Source organism: Paralichthys olivaceus, chromosome 24 (assembly GCF_024713975.1).
Source record: "Paralichthys olivaceus isolate ysfri-2021 chromosome 24, ASM2471397v2, whole genome shotgun sequence".
Taxonomy (NCBI): Eukaryota; Metazoa; Chordata; class Actinopteri; order Pleuronectiformes; family Paralichthyidae; genus Paralichthys; species Paralichthys olivaceus.
Genome location: NC_091116.1, coordinates 6,658,174 through 6,677,393, shown reverse-complemented (window position 1 = coordinate 6,677,393; position 19,220 = coordinate 6,658,174). Strand labels below are relative to the sequence as shown.

Sequence of the window (19,220 nt, the reverse complement as noted above, 5' to 3'; positions counted from 1 at the left end):
GCGTACCAGCAAAAGTGCAGGTTGCTGATGAAGCTCTATACAAGATCTCTGTGTAGAGTTATCCGACACTCCTCACTGGACGCAGCTTTAATCCACAACACTGGTGGGTTTGCACTCATCACAAGCTGATGAGTAAGTCTTGGCACAGTAGCTGTGGGAAGAGTCTGATTTTCCTTTAAGTGCATCAGCCAAATAGAAGCATTTGAGGAAGTCCATAATATTGTGATGGTCATTTCTTAAGTGCATTTCTTCTACCCATATGTAGTTAAAAGATAGACTTTGTTTAAAGATGGACGATATGACAGCTGGCTGCAGTTTAGGTCATTGCCTCCTCCATGTTAGCAAATGGGGCATGAACTGGACTATGAAGTCATGTCAAAAAAGATTTTCTAAAGATGGTTTCTGTCATTTTTGTTGAGATGTGTGGTTCATGTTTATTTTCAGCATATGAGTTCACATAATAATGCACACCAAGACGATGCAAACAAATATGTCTTTTAAAGGATAAAAAAAAAGCCCAAATTCTTCATATAATCCAATAAACAATGTTTTTTCCAATATGGTTCAATTGTTTCACAATACCATCCTATGCCATTTCTCTTCTGAGGGTGATCCACCTAGGCAGCAGTAAATTAACTCTTCAAGACACTATCTCTTGTTTAGACAGCACAGAGGAGACAAATGACCGTCGATGGCTGCAGACTTCAACAAAACTGCAGCTATACCTCAGTTGGCGCCTAAGAGGCAGTGAGTGAAGGCCTGACAGATCAGCTCTGACAGCTCCACCTCTACCTGGCCCCTTCCCGCTCCCATCAACGTCGACGGCGTCTCGGAACTGACGGGTAACGGCCCGTGGCGCTGTAGTGAAGTCAGAGACTTCGCAGCCAAAATGCCAAACACGATCGACGCAAGCAAACAAAGCCCCTCTCCTGTCACGAAGAGGATGTAGAGGTTGCAAGGGGAGGTCGTCCGTGTCTCACCTGGTTAAGAGACGCTTAAGACAGTTGGCGGGCTCGTTGGCGAGACGTTTGTATAAGCACACTGGCGAGGGGACGAGGTGATACAGCCTCAAGGTGGTTGCTGACCTCAGAAGATGAAACCGAGTCAGACAAGGATGGGCCTTTTTAACTTGAACAACAGTTATCTGTCAGACGTGAGCCAAATAATCCAGAAATAAAGAGATGTTGGGGTTCAACCAACATATTTTAGCTCCTGAATTTAAAATCATGATTTCTGTTTATTCTTACCGCTTGTTTTTATTATTATTTTGCATTATAAAAGACAATGAATGAAACCTGCCATAAGGAGCAGCTAAATAAATGAAGAATTAAAAAGATCTACTCATCTCGAGTCTTGTTGCATTACACCTATAAATTCCTCACACATCCTTGTAAAAGCCCACCACTCTTCTTAGTTGACAACCATTTTCCCTGGTTTTCTCTGGTCCCTGATGTATCGTTGACAATACATCATGTGACAGCGAGTCTATTTGTGTCACAGCAGGTTGGGGAAAATGTCAGAAATGAACATGTCTTCAGCTCCTCCACGCATCTGCTCAACAAGAGGCAGCGAGCTTTTCTCTTCGCAGTTCTGATGACGAGCTTCACATAAAGAGAAATCACATTTTCTCAACGGGGTGTTAAACCTTAAAAATTGGTTTGTCGGCGTAAAACTAAAGGTTTGAATATCATTTTATAAAAAAGGCTTTTTTCTGCTCCGTGCGAGACATTGATTCATATTTGTACATGTTCAATTTGTAACTGTTATTCATCTGCAGAAAAGGCCCAGGTCAATGCCTCAAGTATTTTAAGAGCCACTTTTTACCTATTGCATCTCCATTTGTAACTGAAGTATAATAAATGTGCAGGAATTTGTCTAGATCGAAGATGTGAGACACTCTTAATTCCCTGTCTCATAAGTCGTGCGTCCTCTCTTGAAGCTGCCAGCCGTGCAGTAAATCAAGCAGTGCCTCACACTGTTCAAACATCAGAAACCATACTTAAACACATTTTCCCCAACGCTCATTATCCAGCCACGGCAGGAGGAAAACAAGGTGTGCAGCCTAATATGAAGATGCAAAGCAATCATGCAACAGCATATGGAAGGAGACAGAAACGCTAAAAGCCTTTTATAAACCCCTAACAGATTCAACTCATTGTTCTGCAGATGCCAGTTAACAGAGCCAATTGAGATTTTGAGCATTTCTGAACAACACTAGGTATTTAACACCAGCTTTTCACACACACACACACCGCTTCGCTTATTGTTTTTCCTTTGATGGAATTTTCTTCAAAGCACGCCTCTTTACGTTGGCGTATCATCTGGCTCGGCCCCCTCATTTTCAGATCCCTCTTTTTTTTTCCTCAGCTCAACTAATTTGCGTGCCGAGGTGCCTTTACCTCAAGGAAAAGACACATCAGGGTTTATTAACGGCAAGAAGAAGAAAAAATAAAACAGGAGGATCTCTTACACTCTCACAGAGTATTCCTCTCCCCGAGAGACTAAACAGAACAAGAAATAACAGGAGCGGTATGTATTAATGTATGCACTTTGATGTCTGGCTCGCACAGTCCTGTAGCACCATTAACAATTTAACTGAAACATCACATTTGTCAAAACTAAATTGTGCATCTAAGAGTGGAGGCTGAGAGGAGATGTGCGTGTCTTTCGCAGAGTTGGAGGAGAGCAAAAAGGCCCAATTAGAATTTTGTTTCTTGAACTGGAGCAAAAACAACAAAAAAAAGTGAGCGTTGACGTATGTGTGAAAGAGAGAGTGGAAGAGAGAGAGGGAAAGAGAGAGAGGCAAGCTACAAACGCTCACATGATACATTAGCTTAGCTCCCTCTAGTGTTTAATTAGAGAACTGATTACACCTCTAAATATACCAACACGACCTGAAACCGCAGTAAATGTGTTTTTCTACATTACAACATGTGTTACTGCACATTATTAATTAATCAAAATATAGACATGTTGTGGGACAATTACTGGAAACAGTTTACCTACTTACATTTATTTTGTTGTAAATGTTACCTACTTTTGCACTTGCATGCTCCTTCGCTCATGTAAAAGTCTTAATATATATTGGAATTGTGGTCTTTTATTTTGTGATTTACATTTAAATATCTCACGAATAATAGTGTTGCACAGCTATTTTTAAACATGTACATTCAGTGCTTAAGAAAAATGAAGCCCCTGAGTTCAAATGCCAGAAGAAGCCGTGACTGACATCTGAATCTCTGGTGCTCAATACGATCTACGTAAAGATTTCTATCATTTGTAGCTAAATTCATCCAATGATATTCAGGCTTTTACTTGACATCCACTCTTTCTTCAGCTTTGAAAAGAAAAAGACAAAAATCTTGACGTCACTAAATGACCCGAGAGAAACTCATGAATAAGCATTAACAGGAAATTTCACCCAGAAAATCAGACATTCCACCTCAAACTCCTAATGGCAGTTTAGGTTTTCAGTCCAGGAGATAAATATCCTCCAGTCTTCATCTTCAATATTAAAAGTGGTCAGATTGTGCACAGAGCTGGCCTCAGACATGCCAGTAAACATTACAACAAATCTATTCAGCCGTCTGCAAACAAAACCCAAAACGTAATCATTAACTAATCACGCTCAAAGGCAAAGTAGCACTTGAATGGGAACACAGGCCGTGTTCGGTGGGTAATATCTGGCAATTAATCACTTGATTAATATGCCCTTAAACACACAAAGTGACAGTGACAAATTCTGTTCGCACGTTTGCGATCCCGAAAACGATAATTGTCCAATGAAAGTCTCATTTGTCAACCGGAGAGAGAGAGAGAGGCACAGAGCTTCCAGTTCAGTTCATAACATACAGTTGTTTTTGTTTAAAACACTTAATAGCAGCTCAAGGGGTCTCTGAAGGTCAATGCTTCTAATATTTTTATTCTCAATTTTAGTTTTTAAATTTTGTCAGTTTATTTTAGATGGTACAAAAAGAGCTCTGTAGTGTGTTTGTGGAAATGGAATATAAAAAGACTAAAACTATTTTCTTTTATCTCACATATCTGTAGATTAGTGCATTGCCCAGTGATTATGGTTTTAACCTCAACTTTTGCAGAATATATCGCAGGACAAAACAATGACAAAACTATACATATTGTTTTGTCAAGCTCATAAATAATCCAAATACAGAGTTTCATCATATTTGTCACAGCCAATGGTATCGCATCACAAAATGACGACAACAATGTGCATCAGGCATTGGTTCATGGGATGGATAAGAAAGCACAGAGGAGTCGGACCTCTTTTATCAGTGCGTATATTTCATTGATATCATGCTGTGCTGTGGTGTTGAATTAGAGATTTAGTTTTTGTTAATGTCCTGTTTTACTTTGCTGTAGCCTTTTTCATGCTGACCCAATTTCCTCACATCTCTTTTTCCAGCACAAAGTAAAAAAAATGTGTTTTATGAGAAAAACAGTATCTATTTCAATAATTAAAGATTCATGTTGCAGCATTTTGACCTGGATGATGGTGACGTTAGATAACAGTGAAAATCCTTAAACAATTTATTAATTCATGTTGAGGTCACAAAGACGGTTGTCCTAAGTTGAAAGCTTTCCTTTCTCCCAACCTCCACAATCTTACGTCTTCTACTTCAGCATAACTGAAGCAAATACCACAATCGTCGACTAGTCTGAATCATTTATATTATCTTATATTCTCTTATTTAAGATCTGTAACCGGATGAGATTTGCATCATTGTCTAAAAAATATTTTTGGACTGAAACAGCCAACTTAACGAGTTCTGTATTACTGACGTTGAAGACAACATTTTCTTACAAACAAACAATAACATGAATAAAATAAAAATAACTTCCAGTTTAACAGACATATTTGCATATTGTTTAAATTAAAAAACACCTTGCTGATAGGAAAAAGATTTGTCCTCTGACATGCTGCATAGAAACAGTCCTACAAAAAGAGGGCTGACACTGGTATGAAGTGTAACCATCACCCAGCATATGACAGCATATTGCTACCGCACTGTGCAGAAAAGACCTCGGTGTGATGTGTGCAGATGAAGGGCTGCGGCTGAGGGCCCAGCCAGGCGGTGCAGCGGCCCGGAGAGGAGCGCTGGATGGGGGTTGCAGCGGCCGTGTTCCCCTGGTACTCCCCTAATGAGCTCCTCTGCTGCTCCCAACATGAGCCCTCGCTCCTCCAACAACATCACACACTCACAGGCGGAGCAAGTGAGAGAGCGGTACGCGCGCACAGTATAAACACACGCGCGCTGGCCCTGCTGCAGCATGGAGCGAGAACATTACACAGTCGGTGAGAAGCAATATGCATGTTTAAACATAGAGACACAGAATATTCGCAGTCGTATGTACATGGATGCAAAACTAGTCCCTCCACTCACACACACCTCACAGCTGTTGCATGGCTCACTCCAAAAGGGAGAGAGTGTATATTCAAGCAAGACAGCGAGTGAGAGAAGCAATATGTATGCATAAACACACACACATTATCTTGCTACAGCTGTATAGCATGGACTATTATGGACTGAATGAACATCACACATCCCTGAGTGCATGAGGTAAAGACATGTCCAACCTCGGATGGACACACACAAAAGCAGCAAGCAATAAAAAGCGTGCAGGTTCGTAAAGGTTGGTTATCAATAACAGGAGCCAATTATAAATATAAATGGACCAGGAATGTCTTAATGAGTATTCAATTTATTATTTTTTTTAAATAGATTTTCAGTTGCACATTTTCAAGTCTTAATGCATAAAACGGACCTGTGACAAGCCAAAAATGGACATGCATGGATTTATCAAGATCTGATCTACAAGAGACCTCAGGGGAATTAAACGTAGTACAATGAACCAGAATAGAAATGCCAGTAAAGCATGATACTCCAAAAAATCACCTAATAGATCTACAGCAAATATAAATGGACCTAAGCTGGACTCAATAAGTATAAAATGTTTCCGGTCAAACTTGAGCTTCAGCTCAAATCTCTGTCACGAGAAACCAAGCAGACCTCTGATCAGCTCTCGTCTGCAGCACTGGCTACTCGAGCTGAAATGATTAATTCATTAGTCAACACTGAATTAATGAAGAGTTGTGACAGTTGATTGTCGTTTTTTAATCAGAAATGCCAAAGATTCAACCCCATCAGTAACACACGCATCATGCACCAGTGCAATCTCCAAAAACATGGCTAAGCTGAGGCAGCACAGTAACAGTAAGAATGTAATCACGAGGACTGACACCAGAGAGCAGCGTTGTGGATGTGCTCAGTCATGATCAGCCAGAATTAACCAATAAGAGCATGTACCAACACATCTTCATTTAGACAGATGGAATATGTACTGTGTGGATTTTTTTCAATTATAACTTAATAAACCATAAGACTATTCGGGCGGAACTGGTAACTTGGACTTTCCACAAACAGAGGCTCAGGTTTCACTGCAGTGACCCCTGGTTCGGTTTCAACCCTGCACTATCCCGTGTCGTCCCCATTCCCTCTCCCCATTTCATGCTTGAACTGTCCTCTAAATAAAAGGTCCAATACCCGAGAAATATCTAAACTCTGATTTAATCTCTGAACATTGTTAGAGACACTTGGATAATGTAAAAACATAAGTCAAAATATATAACATAGGTCTGATGGGGTATTTCTTGGCTTGTGTTCTTCAAACTCTACCACCAAGTTTCATGGGAATAGTTTTTGCGTAATCCTGCAACCAAACAAACAAACCAACCAACGGATGGGGGAAAAAAACATAACCTCCCTGCCGGAGGACAATCTGTTACATAAAACGGTTCATGACAACCAAAATCTGCTAAAAATAAAAGTGGTTTCTACTTTCAACACTTCCTTCTTGTCACACTTGGATTACAAAACATGGGTCAAACAGAGTACGCAGCACAATGAGAACTGGAATCAACGGGGATAAGAATCAGGCCCGATACAGCTTAATCACATCCAGTGCAAGTCCATCTCTTATATTGGTTGTATTGGTGGTTCACAGGGCATCTCCAACCATCTTGATGGTCTCCTTATCCACAACAGCCATGAGTAAGACTCCCAGCAATTACTAACACTTACAGAGATGCCTGATAATGTCTTCCTGAGAAACAAACAAATTAGATTCGTTTTTAATCCAGTCAAAGAAATCAACTTCCACTCATCACCCCGCACGTTCTAAAGAACAGAAAGAGAAAAGAAAGAGAAGGGGGTGAAAAAAAAGACATTTATAAACTATCATTTTTTGTTGCCGACCATATCAACTAATGATATTGTAATAAGATGCCTCGCAATAGAGTGGGAATGGAAAACGTAATTACATGCATTAGTTTATCTAAGCACTTGTACCGTCGCAGATCCATCAGTTTTTCAGAGCTCATCTGGAAGCCCATGCATCACTGTCAGGAGCCGTTTGATGGGGGGAAAACGTGTTCATTTGTTAGCCTCGTTTAAAAGATGGCGCCTCAGATTCACTTAGGCCCGGGCGGAGCAGAGCGGTTATGACAGCGCCATTACAAAAACACACACACACACAAAAAAAGAGAAAAGGGTCTGAGACGGAGCGCTCCGCGCCTTGGCAACTTCATCAGCTTTGTGCATTAAGGTGATTACAGTCAATGAGAAGAGCCGGAGCCGTGTTGTGTATGTTAATCATTGGAAGATGATGATACGGTAACAGCTGCTCTACCTGGACTGATGTGAGCTGGTGAGGCTGCGTAACTAAGAGCGAGGGCTGATTCTTTTATCTTATAATAAGTATAAAGTATGTATAAATGTATAAAATATTTTTGCTTTCTGTGTCAAACCGTTGTTTTTTTTTGGATAAATACTTTAAAGTGCTTTATCTCCAGATTTCTTTGCATCAGACTGGTTGTGAGTCGGCATTTCAACCATGACAGGACACTAATAGTTTCCACTAAAACTTAAAACAAGGTGAAAAAAGTGTTTTAAACATAATCGTACATTAGCACTGTTGGCTTTTGACTCATGGTAAACATGAAGCTTGTGATGAAACACATTTCCATACATATAAATATATATATGATGCAGCATCAGATCAGAATTAGACAAAACTGAATTGGTGATTTCTGATTTTGAGCGATAATTAAAAATGATGAGAAGGTTGATATCAGCTTCACTTTTTAACGGTTAGCCAAGTAGTTGAATTCCCTGTGGAGCTTTCTGAACAGAGCACAGAACTAAGACTGTCAAGGTTATGGGCTGAGTTTCATGAGTAAACATCTGTCCGATGTCTCTGCTCATCGTTGACTTTAGTGCCTTTTCTTGTCTCCAAATAAAAATATTACACACAAATAAAAATATATTGCCCAATCTCTTTAAGAGAGCAAACTCCTCATCATATCACTTAATTCTGATGATTTCAACTGGACAGGAAGAGAAGCAGGTTCAGGTTTTTGAGGATTAAAATTTGAAAAATGTAACATCAACGACTTCAGACTAAAACTTTCTATTCTAAAAGAAAACCACCTTTTAAATATGTATCATTCTGATGATCAGTTACTAAGCTTGGGGAGCACTCCTTTCACCATAACAAAAACTGAAACCGTTCTGCACTGGTTTGACACTGAAATCACTGAGTAGTTTTCATTCATATTATATAGAAAATGGATAAGAAAAGTGAATCATTGTTTTCATTAATACACATGGATGAAAATTATCAGTCCTTCGAACTGTGTTTGTGAACAAAATGACTCAAACAAACATCCACTTATGGAGAATACATAATTATACGGTATGAGATGCAGGTCACTTGCTTGGGGCATTTAAAAAAGGGCATGTTGGTAAAGTTTTCAATCCTAAACAATTAGCTCTGTATTTAAAAGCAAAATCCACTTAATTAACTGAATAACCCTGAAAAAGGAGAGCGGATGTTATGTAATTGATGATATAATTAACAAGTCGAGGTTTTTCAGGAAATTGTCCTTTTGAAAAACTGACTGGAAAAAAATAAAACCACAGGATTATTCAGTGCTACAGGACACCATTCTATTCCTCAGTCACCGTCTCTTAACTCTTAATGGACATTAAACACAGAGCTGAAGAAACACACGAGCAGAATTGAGTTAGCGGGCACTTACAGGGGAGAGGCCTTGCCCCATACATTTGCGTAAGAACACATAACTGTCACAAAATTACATGTCATTATTGGGCGGATCGTATGGATTCCACTTATTGATGCTTAATGGGCCCTTTGTTAAAGAAAAAAAAGTGGTTAGTTTGGTGTTTAAAGATAATGCAGAGGAGGATGCCGGAGTGTCGTCTCGCCCACCCCTCCACCTCTGCTCCACCCTTTCAGTGAAAGTTGGAATCTGCCTATTCAGTTACATTTCAAACCTCAATTTCCGTTTGCAATCAGCTCATTACGGCTGACAGCTTGAAAGGCGGCCATTAATGACACACACACACACACACACACACACACACACACACACACACACACACACACAGGGGATTCATGTCCAAGAAAGACCTGTTTCAACTGCAGCCAGGAGACGATCTGAGAGCAAACAGGACTGCAGCTCAAACGTAGGAGTTAACCGCCCCCTGCTGGCCCTTACGGGGACAGCATCAATTTTTCGGAAATAAAAGTGCAACTCAATCATCGTGACCTCCTTGTCTCCCTGTGACTGAGCATGTTTGTAGTGTTTTTATGTGCAACTATGACAACAGTGATGCATATTCTCTCAGTGGATCTGAAGTCACATCCATTACAGAGCAGCTTCTCCATCAGAAAACGTGGAGCCATTAGCAGCAGTGAGTCACTACAGATAACACTGTTCTTCATTCATATTCCGTTTCAAGGATGTCACATTTAACACCAAGCAACACTAAGTGCATTTTGAAGTTTATATTTTTTTTATATTTATTCCTTAATTTTATTTTTTACTTTAGTTTGAGCAACGCATTAAGTAAGACTTACAATTCATAAAAACATAACAAGTTCTTCTGCCACAGATGATGTTCATATTTACAGAAGCGAGCTAAGAAAAATCTAGAAGCAAGAAGCAAGGCGCCCCCTTCTTCATATAGCCATTTTGTTGCATGTGCAAGGTGCGTGTGTGAGACAGTCGGGGATGAAGCAGCCGTGTCTGAGGACATGGAGGGGAAGGAGATGACAGAGGACGTCTCCGACTGGTGGACAATGTGGTGGTTTAGGGGTTTAGATTCAGAAAAGATTTGAAAATGAGTCCTGCTCATTGGTCCTGCAAGGTCCAAGATGGTTGGAAACACCAGGTTTGCATAAATGTGGTATTAAAAGCAGCATTAATATGTTTTATTAAAGAAGAGTCATATTGAAGTGCTGTATGGATTCACCAGGTAAATATGTTTGAACCTGAAATGGTTCAGGTGAGCTTCCTGTATGCACACACTGCAACCAATTTCTAGCATTCATCTCCTGTTTGTTTTGCAGGCCGCAGTGTGTTTTTTAAAAAGATGAGAGCTGATTTATATTCAAAACTTTTATACTGTCATCTAAAAGACAGCTACCATTGATATAAACACCACAGAATTTCCTTTTTGTTAGGAAGTCAGGATCATTGTTGGACAGTAAACATCTCCACTAAAATCCACACTAATGAAAATCCTTCAAGGTTAGCAGCTATTTTAATTAGTATAATGGAATCTCTGGGACACATTGTTGCCTTCTTCTAATTATTTTTTCAGTTTTTATCTGTTTTGGTATCTGCAAAGTACCTGGTGATAAACCTTTTTTTTAAAGACCACATAAAGAAAATCTCACCCAATCACAGGTGATTTTAAAAGCCCATTAGCCTCAGACCTATGAAACATATTCAGCGTATATTCATTTAGGTTCATCATTTAACCTAAATGTGCTTTGAGACTTTAGAGTTAAACTGCGTGCACCAAGGGAAAAAACATGTTTTTCATCCATTTCATTTTGTACCAGAGCAGGTGTAACATTTTATTCCCAAAATGGGAGCTCTCTCGTTTTGAAATGGAAATCTTTAAGAATTAATTCTTTGGCAGCTACTCTTGCATGATTCATGAAAGGCCGGTAGAGGGCTAATTGTTCAAATTAATTTGCGTAAACGACTAAGCAAGAGATAACAGAATTACATCTGCACTTCCCTGGCACGGGTTCAACAGTGACGGGCCTCAACAGGCAGCTGCATCAAGACGGCATCCTTGCCAGAAATTAAAAGCCACAAAACATTAATTAATAGACTTTTTGTTACATTAATCTGCACCAAAAGGTTTAAGGAGAGCAGGGTGTGGGGAGATGCGTGTTGAGGAACACGGCACCAAAACAGGCGGTGTGCATAATTAAAATAAATTACTTTGATGCAACATTTTTTTTAAAAAGCCTCTTAAAAAAAAAAGTAGGTGTGGGTTAAATAAAATAAATAAAAATCTAAGAGGGAGTAGTCACCGGTGTTGGAGTTAAGGGATTTGACAAGCTCATTAATCATAATGTTAATGAAGCCATTACAGTTAGAGCACAGGTCCGTCTGCGTGTAAGCAGACATGTGGGTGGTGACGGTTTGTTAGTGCGAGCAGCCGCTTGGTCGACCAAATACCAGGTCGAGCTTCTGGAAGTTCAAAAGTAGGACCACGGTTTGTTTTTTCTCTCCATGAAAACCACTTAATAGCTCGGACACAAAGTTAATCAGCACATTGGGCTGAAGGGGACGCTGTTGCTCAGTGTGAAAGTTACACAGTGTTGCTTTAAGAGCAACATCTATTTTTGAAAGAAAACCTGACGATGTGCCAGAAATACTATTCGAAATCTATAGTGTCATGAATAATCTAATGCTGTTCTAAATATATTGCTGTGTAGTAGCACAAGTTCGTCAACTGGAGGTAAGTAACCTTGCAATGACAAATACACTTGAGGCCTTTAAACGATTCAACAATGCTGATAGAGGCCTTAACACCAGCATTTTAATAGAGACAGCAATCGTAACAACGCAGCGTACAAGACAACCCATGCTGAGAAGAATGAGAAGACAGCAAACTGGGTCTGTGAGGATTTGAATTCACTTGAGCGTTGGATCTAATGAAGGCTAAAGCTCAGTGAAACTGAAAAACCTCAGATGAATCACCTTCTCCAGTCGGCACCAGGAGATACCCCCCCCCCATTGTGTTTTCCACAATCATGCAGGCAATGTAAACATGCTGCCAGGACGCCCGTTTCTCATCTGCTTCTTTTCCCGCCAATGTTTCCATGGATATTATTACCATAAATTACGACTGTAACGTGAGGTGGGGGGAAGATAAAAAAGTGGAGTCTGGGCATCCATTTAGCTCTGGTAGACCTTCCTGTCGCTGCCAGTTCATGATCACCCATCCGACCAGACTATTTTATGCCCGACTTGCTTGATGCATGAGAGAGAAAGCATGCCGCCATTTCTTATAATCCCCTTTCTTCGCTCCTCTCTCCTGAAAGAGAAAAATCAATGGGCGAACACGAAGAGGCCATTGCTTATGTTTGCATTTGATGGAAACAAGCACGACTCACCTGGGCCCTCTTCATCTCCACTCTGCACAGCTCCTGAAGGCCCTGAATCCACCACCCACACCGGCTGTATCGACTGAACGCCTACAGCACTTCAGACGGAGCAGGGATGTAAACTGTCACAGCAGTGTGTTGTGTGATATTTTTATATACAAGCTTTGCTGCTGAAATAAACCAAGTGTGTGTGTGTGTGTGTGTGTGTGTGTGTGAGACATCGAAGATGATAATCATCTGTATGCACCAGTTTTTGTGGAGTGGCAGTTTGGCTCTTTTCTGCATTTATTTTTTTAAATTATTTTTTTGTCATGTTTTTACATGTTTATTATGAATAACAGAAGTCCTGTAAAAACATGTATATGTGTAAATCCTCTGATTTTATAAAGATAATTGTCAGTGAGGAAATGAAACTGCCGCTGAATTTCATCAAGTTTTAACGACGTACGATTATTGTATTTTTTTAAGTCGTGGTTTGCATAAAGATTTTATATTTATATTTTATATCAAGCATAGAAAAGACGTCATGAGTGCAACTTTAATACTTTATTTACATTTAGGTCTGTAAATGAATAGGGACTAAATCTTAATTGCTGCATTGACTTTTTGTTTGTGCAGTAGGAATGCCTCGTCCACTGAGAGGAGACGAAAAGCATAGCTCAGAAGAGAGATGTCTGAAACACCCTGGTGCCACCGTGACCCAACCTCACCTAAGAGGGCCAATCTGAAGTTTAATGTGCATTTCCTGACTCATAACGCATCCTTAAAAGACATTTTGTGGAAATCAGCTCTGTAGTTTATGCGTAACCCTGCTGACAAACACAAACCAACCAACCGAGGACGGAGGTGAAAAAAAAAAGCCTCCTTGGCGGATGTAACAAAACTATCCACTCTCCAACAATAGGATGTACATATACAATATTCTGGTCTGGTCTCCAAAATATTCTTAAATTTTCAAATCGCTCTTCTCCTCCATCTTTCCCTCCCATGACCATTTTTCCCCCGCTGACATCCAAACAGTTGATGCTGCCATTTTGCTTACCAGCTTCATTTTTCTTCCTCTTCTTATTCCACTAATATATTCAGCCTCCTCTTCTTCTCCTGATACATATTCGCTCTTGATTGTGGCTGCCAATTAGCCGCCACGGCTCTGGCAGTTCATCCATCTGACTTAAAGGTTCCTTGCCACTAATTTTGACGGTCAGGTCAAGTAGCGGAGGGGGGCCATTAATTGGAATAATGAAGTCTTCAGTGAGTGATCATCAATGACTTCAGAGAGCTATTAATCCTTTAAAAGAATTCATCTCTTTATTTCTAATGTTTAGCTTTATCGTCCAGCTTGCTGCAACAACTCATTTATCTGAGACTTAATAAACAATCATGCATACATGACTTCTCTTTCTCTCTTTTTCACTCTGATGTCGATTACTTTAATTTCTTTCCTGCACTTCTCTCTGGATCATTTAATTTGTTCTCATCCTTCTCTCCCCACTCTTCATGCATCTCTCTTCATTCTGCTTTTTTTCTTCCCACCTAAACCCTCTTTTCCTCTTTCGTGTTTGTACTCCACATTCTCTCTTTTATCTACGTTTTATCCCTCTCAATGTCTCTCTCCATCTTCTTCACACCTCAATTTCTCCAGCCTCTCCAAATGACTCCTCCCAGGTCTGCTATTAGTCTAGAAATCTCAATATTTGAGGACCAAAATGTATCGTAACTATGTTTCTATCAAATAAACCTATTCATTTTCATCTATTCTTCCATCCCTCAGTCACTGTTCTCCCACTTCACCCTCTTTTTTTATTCCCCTCTACCTTTTGGCTGCTCCGTCCTGAGAGAAGGAATCCTAATAATAGGGTTATTTTTTGGGGTAGTTTTTCCTTTCTCTTGTCGAGGGTTAATGGCAAAGGATGAAGCAAATAATGATTTGTAAAAATAAGATATACAAATAAAATGTGATTGACATCTTCTCTCCTCCCATTACCAACCATCCTGCCTCCTTTACATATCCCATGCTGCACCACTTCAGGTCTATATTTGCTGCTCGACTGGACAAACGAAGGATCAAGCTCTGTACAATTTACTGGTTGTAGCCTATCTCCGCTCATTCTCTTGCCAGATGGCACACAGCTTTAATCACCGATGTAACAAACTGTGGCGGAACATGACCAGGTTTTGCTACACAACTGCCAACAACACACAGATGCAACCGTACACGACAGAGAGTGATGCTTTGCAGACACGTGCATGAAGAGGAACACACTTAAAACTGGGCATCATTTATTTATCATCTTCTTGTGCAATCAAACTGACCAAATTCAAGTTTTAAAATTGTGGTTTTGCAACACTGACAACATCTTGGAGAAACAGTTGAAATCCAGCAGCTCAAAGAAGAGCTCAGTGCTGGAGAGTTCCTCGTAATCAAAACTGAGACAATGGCTCTCGAACTTAAGGCAGAGTTTTATCAGAGAAATACTGTGGCTGAGGAAGCCCAAGCTGAAGATCAGCTACAGGAAGCTGACAGAGGCTCAGGTTAACCTAGAAACAACAAACGTCTCCTGCGTTGCTTACATTAAATTACATGCAAAAGGTGGACACTGAAGTCACAGCTGAATAGCAGAAAGCAACATAGCAGCTGCAGGTCCAGCTATAACACTGGCAAGAGGAGAAGGCCTTTTTCTAAGATGCAAATAACGTCCTGCAGCAGGAGTTGACTGAGAGAGGGAGAGCGCCGAGGACATTGTTGATAAAAAGTCCAAGACGAGAAGTGCAGCAGGCTCCTCAAACGCACTAGCTCCACATAAACAGCAACTGGAGCGGAGAGAGAGCCGGACAAAATATCCCTGTCCAGCCTGAGAACTCCTTGAGAGATATCTACCTTCTACCCCTCTCCCACATGCCAACGAAAAAAATTGAGAAGGACTGCATGAACATTTGGAATACTAATCTTATCTTCATTTACCCATAACAGAAGCATAATCCAGTAATGGAAGATTGGCAGCCATAGTTTATAATATGTTAATGCGTAAGACTTTAAGGCCTAAAATTCAGATGATTAAACTGTTCTCATCTTCTGTAAATCAAGCTCTGATCGATGGCCCGCTATTATAAAACCTACGAAAAGTTAAACTAATTTGTACAGTTGTCATATTTCATTCAATCCTAATTAAGAAATATGTCATGAGCAATTTTATTCCAGTCACTGACAAATCTGATTTTAAACATCAACCAAGGTTTTGTTTTGAGTCAATTAACAAAACCTCTCAGAAAACAATCTTGACAGCACAATTTACACACAATCAATTTCAAACATAATATCACTTTGTTTAACTCGATATATTTACCTAAAATATCTATAAATCAAGCATCAGTATTTTCATCTATAATAATCTATGCATACAGTTACAAGCTACAATACACTACGCAGCCATTACTCACAGTGACGTTGAAGAAGTGACTGCCAATAATCCCAACAGTGAATACATGTCAAAGACAACTTACACCAAGCTCACTCTGACACCGCTGGATTTCAGACATGAAGGATGGACTTGATTCACCCGTCTGACAGTGAGCGTTAAAGCCTCTGTGCCTTGGTGGTGTGGCCCGAGTCAAATTGTTCATTTTACCTCTAATCGTGCCATTTATCAAAATGCTGCTCAGGCGCGTCAGTAAAGTGCATTTATGCTAACTAGATCCAAGCGAGGCAATGGAGAGGACCAGTCATCATTCAGCTTCAGGGTGTCCGAAACAGATGTTTGCTAAAATAGATACAAATCAAATACTTTTCAGAGCCAGTTCCACTTTAAAAAATATCACTTTTGGCCTTCAGAGGATTAAAAGGAGATTTTAGTGAAGAGTGTGGGGTTCAAGCAGGGAGACATATTGAGCACAGTCTGCACAGATTCATTTAAGTGCAAGGTCATGCTTTAAAACATGTCAGCAAATTACTTAGGAGTTGCTGATGTGACGTTGACCTCGACGTGAAAGAAACTAAATGAGAGCAGCAAATCTAGTATCAGAAATATATTTAATATTAAACACACCCATTTTTAATTTACAGGTATCACAATGCCTTAAAATGTTCTGGAAAGATCCTTAAATAACTTTATCCTTGATTGTAACTCATGCTGAGCATCCAGGCGTGGTCACATGACACTGTCTGAATCAGTAATATAAAGTAATGTTCAGTATTATGACATAACAATCGGCCTAATTGGCAAACAAACGCTAATACCGAAAGGCTCATATCAGGCAATTTTTTATCATCCAACTGATGTCCCTGATGTTTGATGAAAACATCAATGTCAGCTTTGAATTTAAGCGTTCTTAAACATGCTTGCTCTTTGAAGGAAAGTCTCATTTTTATCTAGAAGGTCTTAAATACACTCTTGCTAATGATTATATTAATTAAAATGCTGGAGGATGTGTGTTCTAGTGGTTTCATGTATGTACTTTATTATGATTAGTCACATGGTTTAAGAAAGAGTGAGCCATCCAGTATAATCAGCACTACTCAGAAAACTATAAATCATCTGCAAAAACATTTAAACTCACCACTGTTCACTTAAAAATTAAAAAGTGTCCACTCAACAGAAATATGATTCTAAAAGCAGCTGGTTTATCCCCCTCATCTGACGTTTATTGAGACATTACCAACCCACAACACAGACTCCAGTAAATTTACCCATTTTGCAAACAATTCTTGTGGATGATTATGAGCCACGCCGCTGGGGTTGATGGAGAGATTAATCTTGCTTTCATAGAAATATGTCACTCTCTGCACGCCATGATGGATGCGATTTATCATTCCAGACAAATCTGTGGCTGAACGTCCCTCCTCCTGACAGCTCTATCGTGGCAAGAACGTCCCAAAATGTCACCTGTTGTTCGCGGATCGACCTTCTAATTTTCTAATTCAATTTCAAGAAGTCCCCTCTACGCCACTCCACTCATATCATGAAGCAGTAATAACAATTACACACCGTGACTGGCTCCAAAACCTGCAATTCCCTCACTTTAAATCAAACCCCAAGTAGTCCTTTATTAGGCTGCCCGGTTAAATCAATCTAAATCTAAGCATAATAACTCTCTAATCAGGTGCTGGGGAGAATAATAGGTTGTCACGCTCGAGGAAAAATAGGCAATCATGGAATGTTTTCTTTAATTAGGCCGGCTAAAGTAGAAGGGCAAGGCGGGAGCATGGGACACATTCATCATAGCCAAGGTGGGAAATTACTTCAATTACTCAGGAAGGGGAGAGTGAACAGAATTACAGAAATCAGAGAAGCAGAAGAGAGGAGAGTGTGATCTGCGAGGAAGTCCAAATGACACCGGGGGCAGGGGAGGCAAGGACAGAGGGAGGACGGAGGGATGGACGGAGGAAAAAAAAGGAAGGTAAGTGGGGGTGTGCTATGGAGAAAAGTGTCTTGTCCCACAAAAGAGTTAAAAAGGTTTATACAAGCATCGCAGGAGAAGAATGAATCTGTTACTGTCTCTTGATTTGTTTGTATTTATTGCATATTACATATTAATATTCCCTATAATGTCTTCCTGCATCTTTTGAAAAGTTCTGCTTATATCTGTTTTGTACTACATCCGTTCTATGAAATATAAAACATTAAGGAGCCATAAGAAAAAGGACACTATTGTTAAAACAACTCATTACTACAATGCAAAGTTAATAAACAATGTAAAACTGAATGCAGAAAGTTAACTAGAATATAGATATAGATAGATAACTGCAACTGCAGTGTAGTAGCAGTTATCTATATATTACATATCTATACATCACAGTGACCTTGACCTTTGACCACCACATTTAATCAGATCATCCAAGTAAATTGTTTGTGCCAAATTTGAATAAATATAAGAGACAAGAATGGGACGCACACCCCGAAAACATAACGGCTCCAGTCGGAGGAAAGCAAAACCTCTCTCACTGCACAGTTAGCCAGCTATCTCTTACCATAGCTGTAAAATCCTCCATCACTCATCCTCAGAACTGGAACCCCACTGACGTGTCCAACAAACCTCCACCAGAGCTCCCAGTTTCTGCCAGCTTCCCCAGAATGCAACGAGAGCAAGACTGAGAGAACCTGGCTGCAAACTCCCTCTCAAAGTGAAAAGGTAAACGGCCTTTTACTGTAACTGGATCTATCGATTCGGACAGTGACGCTTTGGCAGGTCATGGATCCAGTCCGCGCTGTGACTGAAGAGCAGCAAGTTCAGCCGCCGGACAGATAAATACAGAGATTATGACTTTTGATAAGTGCGAGGCACGAGCTCAATCAGCAAGAGGCTCAGATGAAGTAGCTGCCATGACGGTGACGAGGAAAAGCTCTGAGACGGATTGAGGCACTTTCACTCTTCCACTTTTCATTAATTACTTTGACAATTTAACTTAGCCTGACAAAATATCTCTGATCAAGGAAGTGACCTCGAATCCTCTGTGGCCGACCAGAATACAGGCGCATCCTTTTGTTGCCAAAGGGTCAAGATGTTAAGAAAATGTACACACAATTCCTGAAAAGTCTTTCCATGGTCTTAGTATAAAGACCAACTATAACTTTTCCATCTTTATGGAAAATAAAACAACATGACTGATATGTATGTATATAGATATGAATACACTACGTACAACATATATCTATATATATATATATATAGATATATGATAAAAAGGGGACAAATAAATCAAGAATTTTGAC

General features: G+C 39.9%; 1 long non-coding RNA gene across 1 annotated transcript in view; it reads right to left on the bottom strand.

The window, feature by feature from the left end:
• LOC109639014 (uncharacterized) overlaps positions 1 to 19,220 on the bottom strand; it is a 303,271-nt gene that overhangs the window by 279,902 nt on the left and 4,149 nt on the right. The window lies entirely within an intron of this gene.